Consider the following 13,988-nt stretch of genomic DNA (forward strand, 5'->3'; position numbering starts at 1 on the left):
AGTATCTAGATGCAGAGAAGGTGTCTTAGATAATTCTGGAGTTTGAACAGCATCAGTAACAGGTGTTGGTGAAGGATTTGGTGCTGTTGGAGCTTCTAAGAGAAATACTTCAAACACAACCAAGTGTTGAACATCAATATCAGTACTTGTGCCTGGATCAACAAGAGACACAGATGGTGAGTTAGCATTGTCAGATACAGCTTCCTGAGATGGAGTTGATGGAGAAGAAGTGACTGGAGCAAATTCCTTGTCTTGTGAGATCAGAGATTCCTGATCCCCTTCCTTAGCTGCTTCCTCTTCATCATCTGAAACTGGCCTTTGTGCCCTCTGTTTCTTGTACTTCTTTGTTGATTTGGATTCCTTGGGAGTTTCAGGAACTGTCATTCGTCTAAGCCTCTTGAGAAGCCTTGAACCCCCAATTTCAGAATCCTTCTGAGAAATCTCTTTCTCAGCTTCAGAAACAACAGGTTCTGAAGAAGGAACCTGTTCCTCAGTATCAGATTCATCTCTCAGTACAGTCTCCTCCTCTTTTGAGGTGTTTGAGGAATAGTTTTTGTCCTCTTTGGATTGGAGGATGAGGGTTGAACAGTCTGTGAAGTAGAGAGATAGGATTTGAGATAAGTCCTGAGGGTAGGTTGAGTAGTATGAGTGGTAGGTGCTGAGGATGATGGTTTTTGGGTGTTTGTGGTTGGTTGAACATCAGAGTAAACAGATCTATAAGTATCAGGATCAGCATTTACTAGGATCTGTTTTACAGACGGAGGAATCTGTAATGGTCTAACCACTATTTTCTTTGTATTAGCATTTACCAGATCATTAAAGTATCGTTTTGTAACTCTAAAAGGTGGGGTTGAGGAACTGACTAATTGAGGTTCATCAGTACAAAAAGTATATATAAGTTGACAGAATCTAGCAAAATAGACAACATTTCTATCCTCTGTCATCCTATCCCCAATAGAACCAATTATTCCAGTTGCAAAATCAAAATGAGTTTGATGAATAATAGCATACCCTATGTGCTGACTCAGAATTGGGATAGCATCAAAATTCGAACATTTGTTCCCAAAAGCTTTGGTGATGCAGTCAAAGAAGAAACTCCATTCTCTTCTGATATTAGCCCTTTTTAACTGCCCAAGCTTTGCCAAACTCTTTTCATATCCCAAATCAGCCATTAACTCCTGAAGTGCTGATTCCTCTGGAGTTGAAAAAGTACAATTTTCTGGGAGATGTAGAGCTTTGCGTATTGTACCAGGAGTGACTACATAAGATGAATCACCCTCTTCAAAAACAATACTGGGAGTGCCATGTTTACCACCATCATCAAAGTGCCCAGTCCGCCAAAACGTCAGAACTTGTTGACTCGAAAAGACTTCAGGCTGTGTTAATGCGTACCCAATCTCACTGTGTGCAAGAAGATCTTGCGCAAAATGCAATTCAGATGGAGCTTCAGCATGATCAAGAATTGCAGCATAGTTGTTTGGAACAAACTTAGCTCCATCAATGATTAAATCCTTAGGTGCCATGTGAAAAATTGAGATTCAAAAGTGCCTGTTAGGTGTTTGATAAAATGTCTGTATGAAAAACCAACGTGAGAAGAAGGAGAGTAAGTAGAGAGAAAAAAATATGAAGGAAATAAAAGATTAAAGAAATCCTCTCTCTGTTGTACTTATACTCTGAACAAAAATGTTACCGTTGGACACCTGTCAGACATGCAGTAATAACGGATAGTTACTGGGCTCGAGAAAACAGGAATCATTACTTACCCATTTGCCTAGTTTCAAGGAAAAACCGTTCCATTTATCAAGAGAAACAGTTTTAATTCAAAATTTAAACCGTTATCACTGATTGAATTATTTTTCACTGCATCATTAATATTCTGAAAATAAATCACATGAAAATGACCAAGATAAATTAGATAAGTAAGTGCTGAAAATGAATCAGAACTTAATATAAAATAAAATTTATATGGTCATCAGAATATCAATCAGGATTTATCAACACAAGATAAAATAACTCAGAGATAAAATATTGAAGTAAAAACAACTTTCATTAATATATCAAGACAATACATTCATGAAATGGAAATTACATCAATACTTATACAAGATTTTCCCTAAGCTTCTAAACCTAACATCAACAGCCTTAGTCCTAGCTAAGAAGCCTGACAAAGCTGATGATGAAGAAAAACAGGAAGAAGACGAGATTAAGTCATCTTCTTCTTCCTACTCTCGACAAACAGAATGGCGAGTCGGATGATTCGCTCTTGCTGGCGAAGACGAAGAAGATAAAGTTCTCTTCGAACGGCCACCAGATCACGTTTGATAACCTCTGGAAATTGAATCCAGAGATTGTGAGGAATGTTGGTGATAGGGTATGGAGTTGGAATTCCATTCAAAAAGACATGCACAGTCTCATCACCATAATTGTAGAACCAGCCAAATGCAGCCATTTGTGATGATAAATGAAAAACGAGAGTGAGTTTGTGATAAAAGTGTGATGGGAAGGCTGATGTGAAGTGGTTGCTTATATAGGCAAGAGAATGCCAGAAGACGCAAAGAAATTGAATGCTGACAGGTAAAATTAATTCTACCTCGTCTCCCTAGACTTTGAAAAAGAATAACATTCATTGGAAAGAGTTAACATGGTTTAAAACGCACAAGAAACAAGTAACAGTGGACTGTTCAAGTACGAATACCATTAATCCTAATCATAGTGACTATTAATCTTCCACTTCAACATATTCTAGTTCGAACTGAGACTGTTACCAAATTTTATTCACAGATAAGCCAAGTAAAGGATTAGACTGAGAAATCAGAATTTAGACCTATACCAGAACTTAACAGTCATCAGAACATAATTTCTTAACTCGAAAAAGAAATGCCCATCTTAGTAAATCCTCATACAAGTTCTGAGTTGTAGACTTCAGAACTTAATCATCAGAACGTGTAACTAGAACTTGTCCTCAGAATTTGTGCAAAGTGACACAATGACTGTTTATCTAAAATAACATAGACCACCACAGTAATTTTCATCATTCATATGGAGTGATTAGTGTGTGTATTAAGCTAAATAACAGACAAAGAGTAAAGTCTGATTCACTTCAGTACATCTTAGAAATAAGGCATAATTAAAATTTTGCTAAAGAGCTGTCATTATCCTGAAACCTACTGATAAATGAGGTCATGCATGAGTCCACCTCAACTGTTTTGTGCTAATTTTATGCATCTTTTCAAATTCTATGTTACAGTGGCTTCTCAGTGTAAGTGAGTCACGACTGCGTATCAGAATTTATGCTTTTATCAGTGTATTTCTCCAGTAATCATAGAGTGTGAAAAGTCACCAAGAAAATATTTTGCTTTTCTAATGCATATTTACTTAATACCAGCAATGCACTTGGGTCGTCCCTTCCACATTTTTACTCTAGATCTCAAAGGAGTACCTGATGTTATTCTTTGATTCTTTTTCTTTTTCTTTTGATAAGTGAGGTTTATCAGCACTTAGTACATTCAGCAGTTTTACTTGAATCAGAACTTAACAGATGAGTAACATTATTCTAATTTGTGACTTAGTAATAAGATAAACAAAGTAAACTCAACTAAGCTCAATTATCAGAATTTGTTGTGTCATAAGATTTCCACAGAAATAATTACTTCTTACATGGAATCATTTGTTTATTGAAGACTACTAGGTCAGTATCTAGCACAGTTATCCTCATAGGATTGAATAATTACTTAAACAGACATATCACTTATCAGAGTTGAGAAATATATATCAGACAACAGTCAGTACTTAAAAACATTTATCAATTAAGCACAGAATACACAATGAGATTAATTCTGTAAATACTGAGCATAAAGTCTGATAACCCAAAACAAGACTAAGCATATTTAGAGAAAGAACCTGAAACCATTCCAAGTTTATTTACCAATCTTGTAAAAGTAGCTTCACATAGTGGTTTTGTGAAGATATCTGCTAGTTGTTGATCTGTGGGAACAAAATGCAATTCCACTGTACCTTCATCCACATGTTCCCTGATGAAGTGGTACCTGATGCTGATGTGCTTTGTCATAGAGTGTTGAACTGGATTACCTGTCATAGCAATAGCACTTTGATTATCACAGTAAATAGGGATTTTGAAATATGTTAACCCATAATCCAGTAACTGATTCTTCATCCAAAGAATCTGTGCACAACAGCTTCCTGCAGCAATATACTCTGCTTCTGCAGTTGATGTGGAAATTGACTTTTGTTTCTTGCTGAACCAAGAAACCAATCTGCCTCCAAGAAATTGGCAGCTTCCACTTGTGCTTTTCCTGTCAATTTTACAGCCTGCAAAATCTGCATCTGAGTAACCTATTAGTTTAAAGTCTGATTCTCTAGGATACCACAATCCCAGATCAGCTATTCCTTTAAGATATTTAAAGATTCTTTTCACAGCTGTTAAGTGAGGTTCTCTTGGATCTGCTTGAAATCTTGCACAAAGACAGGTAGCATACATGATATCAGGTCTACTAGCAGTTAGATATAGTAGAGAGCCAATCATACCTCTGTAGTCAGTAACATCTACTGATTTACCAGTATACTTATCCAGTTTTGTTGCAGTGGCCATGGGAGTGGATGCACTTGAACAATCTTGCATTCCAAATTTCTTCAGCAAGTTTCTGGTATACTTAGATTGACAAATGAAAGTGCCTTCTTCATTCTGCTTGACTTGAAGGCCCGGAAAGTAGCTAAGTTCCCCCATCATACTCATCTAATATCTTGACTGCATCAGTTTGGCAAACTTCTTACAAAGTCTGTCATTTGTAGATCCAAAGATGATATCATCAACATAAATCTGGACAAGAAGTAGGTCCTTTCCATGGTTGAGATAGAAAAGTGTTTTGTCTATTGTTCCTCTGTTGAATCCACTTTCCAGAAGAAACTGAGCTAAAATCTCATACCATGCTCTAGGAGCTTGCTTAAGTCCATAAAGTGCTTTATCAAGCCTGTAGACATAATCTGGATGTTTGGTATCTACAAAGCCTGGAGGTTGTTCAACATATACCTCCTCCTCCAATTCTCCATTGAGAAAAGCACTTTTCACATCCATTTGAAAGACAGTAAACTTTTTGTGAGCAGCATAAGCCAAAAATATCCTTATGGCTTCTAACCTAGCAACTGGTGCAAATGTTTCATCATAATCAATTCCTTCCTGTTGAGAATATCCTTTTGCAACCAGTCTTGCCTTATTCCTTGTAATTATGCCATCACTGTCAGTTTTGTTTCTGAATACCCATTTTGTACCAACAACAGATCTATTCTTTGGTCTTGGCACTAGGGTCCAGACTTTGTTTCTTTCAAATTCATTTAACTCTTCCTGCATTGCTTGCACCCAATCAGCATCTTGAAGAGCTTCTTCAACTTTCTTTGGCTCAGTCTGAGAGAGAAAAGAATTGTAGAGACATTCATTTGAAGTACCTGTTCTAGTTCTGACACCTGCATCAGGATTTCCAATTATCAAATCAGGTGTATGTGATTTTGTCCACTTCCTTGCAGATGGAAGGTTATCTCTAGAACTGGATGCTCCCCCATGATCCATGCTATCTTCATTTTCATTTTCTGATGCTCCCCCTGAAACTATGCTCTCTGAGTTGGATTCTTCAGTATTTAGATTTTCAGCACTATCAGAATTTGGCTTATCAGAACTTGACGAATCAGAACTTGAAGAGCCAGATGCATGTTCTGATGTTTCTTGAGATGAGGTAGGATCTTGAGTATGCCCCCCCTGCATAGGTGCATCTTCCTTTGACGTAGTTACCACAGTTTCAATAACATCAGAGTTTAATCCATCAGAGTTTACAGTATCAGGACTTAGACTGTCAGGATTTTATGTATCAGAATTTGAGTCTTCATTTTCAAATCTCAGCTGATCATGGTCAATGAAATCTTCAAGACCAGTAATCTTCTTGTCATCAAAAGAGACATTGATAGATTCCATGACCACTTTTGTTCTCAAATTATAGACTCTGAAGGCTTTTGTGGAAAGTGGATATCCAACAAAGATTCCTTCATCAGCTTTTAGATCAAACTTTGATAGCTGTTCAGGATGAGACTTGAGAACAAAACACTTGCATCCAAATACATGAAAGTATTTCAGATTTGGCTTCTTTTTCTTCACCATCTCATATGGTGTTTTTCCATGCTTGTTAATGAGTGTTGCATTTTGAGTAAAACAAGCAGTCTGCACAGCTTCAGCCCAGAAATAGGTTGGAAGCTTTGCTTCCTCAAGCATTGTACGTGCAGCTTCAATGAGAGTCCTATTCTTTCTTTCAACAACTCCATTCTGCTGTGGAGTTCCGGGAGCAGAAAATTCCTGCTTTATTCCATGGTTTTTGCAGAACTCTTCCATTATCAAATTCTTGAACTCTGTGCTATTATTACTCCTTAAAATTTTCACAGAATCTTTGACCATTTTATCCAGCTGTTTGACATGATCAATCAAGATAGATGCAGTTTCACTTTTTGTGTGCAAGAAATACACCCATGTGTATCTGGTGAACTCATCCACTATGACCAACGCATACTTCTTCTTTGCAATAGACATGACATTTACTGGACCAAATAGATCAACATGTAGTAGATGATAAGGCTCAAGAATTGATGATTCAGTCTTGCTCTTGAATGAAGATTTTCTTTGTTTGGCCTTCTGACAGGAATCACAAAGACCATCAGGAGCAAATACTGACTTTGGTAGTCCTCTCACAAGATTTTTCTTGACCGGATCATTTATATTGTTAAAATTTAAATGAGAGAGTTTCTTATGCCAATTCCAGCTTTCTTCAATTGATGCTCTACTCATCAGACAGATTGCAGAACCATCAGTACTTGTTGAAAGCTTAGCTTCATAAATGTTACCACGCCTGTATCCTTTCAGAACAACTTTGCCTTTAGATTTACTCACAATTTCACAGTGTTCTTCAAAGAAATCAACATGATAACCTCTGTCACAGATTTGACTTATACTCAGTAGGTTGTGTTTAAGTCCTGAGACCAGAGCTACTTCTTTAATTATGACATTTCCAAGATTGATATTGCCATATCCCAATGTTTTTCCAATGTTGCCATCTCCATAAGAAACACTTGTGCCAGCTTTCTCCACAAAGTCTGATAGCAGGGCCTTATTTCCAGTCATATGTCCTGAACATCCACTGTCCAGAACTAGAATATTTTTCCTGTTGCCCTGCAATCACAAAGACCACTAATTATTAGTTTTAAGGACCTAGACTTGCTTGGATCCTTTGGCCTTATTAAGTTTGTTAACATTTGCAGCGGATTTAGCATCAGAGTTTATGTTAACATTTTTCTTATCAGAACTTACACTATCAGACTTTGAATCAGAATTTACACTAGAAGGAACAATGGAAACTTTCTTCAAAGAAGGTTTTATTTGATAATAATCATAGTACAAGCTATGATATTCCTTACAAGTATAAATGGAATGTCATAAACTACCACAATGAAAACAAGGATTTTGTGGTTTGTATCCAACAGACTGACTCTTAACTCCTGATTTTGAAGGTAAGGAGTTAATATTCTTATTCTTCCTGCAAAAAGAAGCCAGATGGTTAGAACTTCCACAGTTATGACATATTTTCCTAGAAGCATCAGGAACAGGTTTATAATTATTGCTTTTATTCACACCTTCCTTTCCATTCCTATTTTTTCTAGGTAATTTTACCTTGTTTGCATTTTTAACATCTTTCAGCTTATACTTAAGCTGCTTCTTTGTCATTAAGCCTATGTTCACTTCAGCTGTCTTTTCCTGTTTTAGTTTGTCAGAAGTTAATTCCTTTGTAACTTCTGATTTCTCATTTTCAGACTTTACAATTACAAACTTAACAGGTTTTAACTTTGGCTTTTGCTTATCAACAGGCTTAATTTCTTCAGTTCCTTTATCATTCTTATCTTCTCCATAACCTAAGCCCTCTTTCCAGTTTCCACTACTTAGCAAATTTTGAGTTGTTTTGCCAGAGTTAGTCCAAGTCCTGATAATCTCTCTTTCCTTTTCTAACTCAGTTTTTAGAGATTCATTCATTTTTAGCACTTCATCCCTAACATAAAAAGCATCATCTCTATCCTTCTGAGTTTGATGGAACATGACTAACTCTTTTTCTAAGAAATCATTTATTTTCTTAAATGCAAGATTTTCAGAAGTTAATCTTTCACATGTTAAAGTTTGATCTCTATAACTAACAAACATGGTTTTAAGATATCTTCTCAACTCATTAATATCATCAGTATAAAAAGCATAAGTAGTCTGAGGTACCTTTGTTTCAGCAGCTTCAGAACTGCTCTCAGCACTTTCTTTATCAGCATTTGCCATCAATGCATAGTTTTCCTCACTTTCAGAGTCTGAGGTGTCTGTCCAGCTTTTCTGCTTTGTGACAAGAGCCTTGCCTTTGTCACCCTTTACCTTCTTGCAATCAGGAGATATGTGGCCTTTCTCACCACAGTTATAGCATTTAACATTGGTGTAATCTCCTCTGTCAGACTTTCCTCCTCTGCCTTCAGATCTTCTAAAATTCTTCTTATCAGAACTTATGCCTTTCCTGGAAAACTTCTTTCCCTTCCTGAACTTCATGTATGCAATCTTTGTGATTCCTTTCACCATAAGAGCACACAGCTTCATCATCTCCTCATCAGCATCAGTCTCAGGCAAGCTTTCAGAATCTGAGTCATCATCACTCTCAGAACTTGACGACTCAGTATCAGACTTTATGAAAAGAGCTTTACCCTTGTCTTTCTTTGAGGAAGCTGCTTTGGGGGATTCTTCTTCAGCCTTAAGAGCAACTGTCCTTGACTTTCCTCCTTTCCTCTTGCTTCTTTGTTCCATCTCAAGCTCATGAGTCTTGAGCATTCCATAGATTTCGTCAAGAGTTGTTTCATCAAGATTGTAGTTGTCTCTTATTGTCGTTGCCTTCAAATCCCAGCATTCAGGAAGAGCTAACTGGAACTTAAGGTTTGAATCTTCAAGATCATACTCTTTATCAACCAATGACAAATCATTCAAAAGTTTGACAAATCTATCATATAAATCATTCAATGACTCATTAATCTTTGAGTCAAAGTGTTCATACTCTTGAGTGAGTATTGTCTTCCTGTTCTTCTTAATTATCTTCGTTCCCTGACACCTTATTTCCAGAGCATCCCATATCTCCTTAGCAGTCTTGCAGTTGATTACCCTGTTTGACATTACATTATCAATGGCACTATGCAGTAAGTGTCGTACCTTGGCATCCTTAGCAATTGATGCTATATCTTTAGCAGTATAATCACTCTTCTCCTTTGGTACGGTCTTTGCGGCTTCACCTGCAACTGCAACAGCGAGCTTGGTTGGTTTGTGAGGGCCTTCCTTGATTCTATCAAGGTATTCTGGATCTGTTGCTTCCAGGAACATGGTCATCCTTACCTTCCATATGGGATATTCAGATGGTCTCAGTATGGGAACTCTGATGGTCTCATACCGACTCTGAATTTGTGTCTTTGGTGGTTCCTCAGTTTTGGTAGGCTTAGTTGGAGTTTCTGTGTTCGACATGATTGTGTTTGGATCTTTAACTGTATGTGTGTTAACAGATAGGCTCTGATACCACTTCTTAGGTCACACACACACTGTAAAGGGGGTGAATACAGTGTATAGTACACTCAAATCGAACTTTAAGAACTTAAGTAACAGAAAACAAACTTTATTGAAACAATAAACTCTGTTACAGTATAGAACTGTTACCTCTCAGTGATGAACAATATCACGAGAGCTGCTAGGGTTACAATGAATAATCTTCTCGAATTATGATAACACTTATAGTGTAAACCCTATGTCTGTGTTTATATACTACACAGTTACAAGATAATCGCTAATTGATATGGAATATAATTCTGCTTCCTAAAATATATCAATCAGATATCTTTTCTTCCAAGTATTCCATTCTTTACAGAATTCTTTCTTCATGCATATCTCTTCTTATGTTTATCTTGATCTTCTTTCCTTTAATCAGCTACTGTCCTTATCTGATCGTCCTTCAGCACTTAAGTTCTGATATCTATCTTCTGATGATTATCTCCTGATAACATAAGTACCGATATCCTTAAGTCCTGACTTCCAGTATAAGTACTGATCAACAGTTAAGTACTGATTTATCCTGTTCAAGTAAGATCTGAAAGCTAAACATAAAACATATTAGCCATGACATTATCAAATATATCTAACACAATATCTACTACAATCATCTATAAAAGTAATGAAATATCTACAGTGATCCTTCGTCAACATACCATCAAATTCACATATGTCCGAGTGAACTAAATCTAACAAGTCCGAATCCCTAACAATATTAAGAAAAGGTTTCCTTGTTTGTTTAGCAGTTACACACACTTGAAACTTAGATTTCTTATCAATGGCATGCTTTGGAATCAACTCTAAATTCATCATATTCTTTATAGCACCAAAATTTAAATGACCAGTTCGTAAATGCCACAAATCAGATAATTCTACACAATTAACAGAAGGTGCAACACTGTCATTTACAAAATTACCCAAAACGGGTTCAGTATTTATTAAAAACAAACCATCAAACAAGTAACCCTTGCCAAAAGATGTACCAATATAAGTAATAATTACTTTATTACATTTCAAAGAAAGTTCAAAGCCGTTCTTAACTAAATAACTTCCACTTATTATATTTCTACGAATATAGGGAACATGATGCACTTTAGTAAGAGACTAAATACGCCCAGAAGTAAACTTTAGATCCACATTTCCTACTCTAAGCACTTGTGCAGCACTAGCATTCCCCATCGCCACTGTCACTCCATGACTCTGTTGATAAAATACAAACAAGCTAATATCAGTACAAATATGTACATTAGCTCCAGTATCAATCAACCACTCATATGAAAAATAAGTGGAAAGTAGTACAGGGTAGTAAGTAACATACCCGTTATCGGATCCAGAGTCAACGACCTCACCAACAACCATGTTAGCTACAGGCCCACTCGTGGTTCCAAGTCCAAGCACAATATTTTCTTGAGCTACCACTCCAGCTTCCTTAGCCTTCTTATTAGGACGGTCCTTTCTCCAATGACCAACTTATCCACAAGACCAACATGATTTATTTGCATTTGGTTTCTTAGCCTTGTTCTTGTCAGGTTTAGTGTTAGCCTTCTTAGTAACTACCTTTCTATTTGTCCTTATTTGGACTTGTGTTGCTCTTGCACAGAGATGTCCAACATCAAGTTAATCCAAGTGATCTCTCCTTTTTGTCTTTTCAGGGAGAGAGCAAACTCTTCCCAAGACTTAAGGAGTTTTTCAATCACAGACATCACTCGAAACTTCTTAGGCAATATCATACCGGACTCACCCAAAACATGAACCAACATCTCAAACTCATTAACCTGTTCAGTCATGGATTTTCCATCCACCAGCTTGAACTCAAGAAATCTAGCCACAGAATACTTCTCAAGTCCTTGAGAATCAGTATTATGGGTTTAGTTCAGTTTATCCCATAAGACCTTAGCAGTATAGGCATCTGATGAATAAACATCGAATAAGGTGTTCGCCAAGGTTGCCAAAATGGCTGCCCTAGCCACCCATCCTTTTCATCCCATAAAGCATTGGCCTTAACAGATTCAACCTTCTCTTGATCAAACACATAAAGATCATACTATACCACTGGCCATAGACCCTTAACCGTTAACCAGAGCTACATCTTTTTCAGCCAACGAGAAAAAGAAGCTCGACCACTGAATTTATCAGGCATAACCGATAAATCAGTTGGCTGGGGAAAATGATACGTGGTCCCATCAATGGATGCAGTACCATGAGAACCAGAACCGGTCTCAACATTCTTAGGAACATCACCAGTTTCGTTAACCATCTTGCTAATTAACTATATATAACTATAATCTCTTCAAGATTGTTGGAAATATTTAAAACTATAGCAACAATGAGGCAGTTATATAACATATTTAATAAAATAAAGTCAAGCCATTGGTTAACAAAATGATCCACGAAGGCAAAAAAACAAACTAATATGAGACTGTATCAAAGAAGACAGTAGAAGAAGCGTACCATAATACATGAACAACTGAGTCACCAGGACTTCAGAACAAGTCCTGACTGTTTTTGAAGAGATTATTGCCTACTTACATGTGATTATTGCAGCAATATCTCCCGCGGGATAAAACAGCATAGAGCAGAGCCTCCACAGACAAGCTATACTCAACTTCGACTAACACCTCAGTTCACCGAAGAAATATATATATATTCTGCAGGAGCGAATATAGAGAGAAAAGAGAGAGTTTTTGAGATGTGTTTTTTCTCTGTCTCTCCACCTTCTGTTTTCTTTCGGTATTTATAGTATAAGAAATGAAAGTGTAACCGACAGACTTAAATATTGTATTAACTCAGTCGTTACGGAATATAATATTTAATTCTCAGCCGTTATAGAATATATATATATTTAATTCTCAGCTGTTACAGAATATGTATACTAAATTCTCAGCCGTTACAAAATAAAAAAATATATATATATTTAGTTCTCAATCGTTACAGAATATATATATATATATATATATATATTTAATTCTCAGCCGTTACAGAATATATAAATATATATATATATATATATATATATATATATATATATATAGTCAAGTTCTATGGAGGTCACGTCTTCGTTGGAGACCACTTATGTTCTGCAACTAAAATCTTGCATAAAAACATTGCAAAACGTATTATTTTGTGAATAATGGTCTACAAAGATCATTATTTTATTCAAAATCTTAAACATCATACATGTACTGCATGTAGAACATTACAAAATGCTTTATTTTACGAAACATGTTTAGTTTGCAGAATATTTGTTCAAATTACAGAACATATGTTCAAATTGCAGAACATACACATTATACTTATTAAACTTAAATGAACTTCAACAATTTTAATGAATTAGTGATATTCATAGAACATACTTCACAAAATAATATATTTGATAGTGTTTTGATTGCTGAAAATAAGTGGTCTTCGAGGTCTCCGATAAAAATGTGGTCTCCATAGAACTTTTCTCATATAGAGTCTATATATATATATTTATATTCAAATAAGTTTAATTAAATCAGAGTTGACCAGCTCAGCCCATACAAGCTTAGCGGAGTCTAGCCCAGATATCAATAAACTTGTTTTTCCAGTTAAAACAATATTAAGTCAATAATTAATTTAAATTAATTATTAAACGAATCTCATAACTCTTTCAAGTTCTCCGCTTTAACTTAATTTCTTTATGGATTATATTAAGAAAAATCCTTAGATCCAAACACGAGAATTTAAGTCTTCACAATAAGAAACATCCTCCGATTATTATAATTCAGAAATTATATCAAGAGTATAATTTAATTATACCCTAAAATCTCAATTTTTCTAAAAGAACTTATGACATGCATCTCTCAAAAGAATGATCACGATCTCATCATACCATTATACTTAAACTTGTAAATAAAAAAATTTATTATATTAAATATATATTAATTTACAACAGGGTATCTCATAGCCCTGCCAACCAGCTATCACTTTTCATAAATTTGGCCAAAATACTGAAAACACTATTTCGTTTGCCATATCAAGTTGGGCGCAATTTCGTCATGCACCCAAGGCTTGATATACATTTTCAAGTTATGTATTAAGAGTCGATAAGCATTTGAAAGATGGTGTATCAATAGCTAAATACACATCACGCATATATGCATCTGCCTATCTTTCTAAAAAAGATCAGACACAGCAGATGATCTAGCTTTTTTGGATGTTATGGAGGATCAATCATCTTGAAAATGCTATATTTTGAAAATTAACTCAATTTTTCTACATGTCAAACTATTTTTATAAAATTTACAATCAATAAATCATAATTATAGATGATCTCCCTAAATTACTTGCAACATAAATCTACAAGTTTGGT

The 13,988-nt window shown here is 35.7% G+C and overlaps 1 pseudogene; it reads right to left on the minus strand.

The window, feature by feature from the left end:
• LOC141690754 (uncharacterized) overlaps positions 1-13,988 on the minus strand; it is a 128,364-nt pseudogene that overhangs the window by 58,135 nt on the left and 56,241 nt on the right.

Source organism: Apium graveolens, chromosome 10 (genome assembly GCF_009905375.1).
Source record: "Apium graveolens cultivar Ventura chromosome 10, ASM990537v1, whole genome shotgun sequence".
NCBI classification, from domain to species: Eukaryota; Viridiplantae; Streptophyta; class Magnoliopsida; order Apiales; family Apiaceae; genus Apium; species Apium graveolens.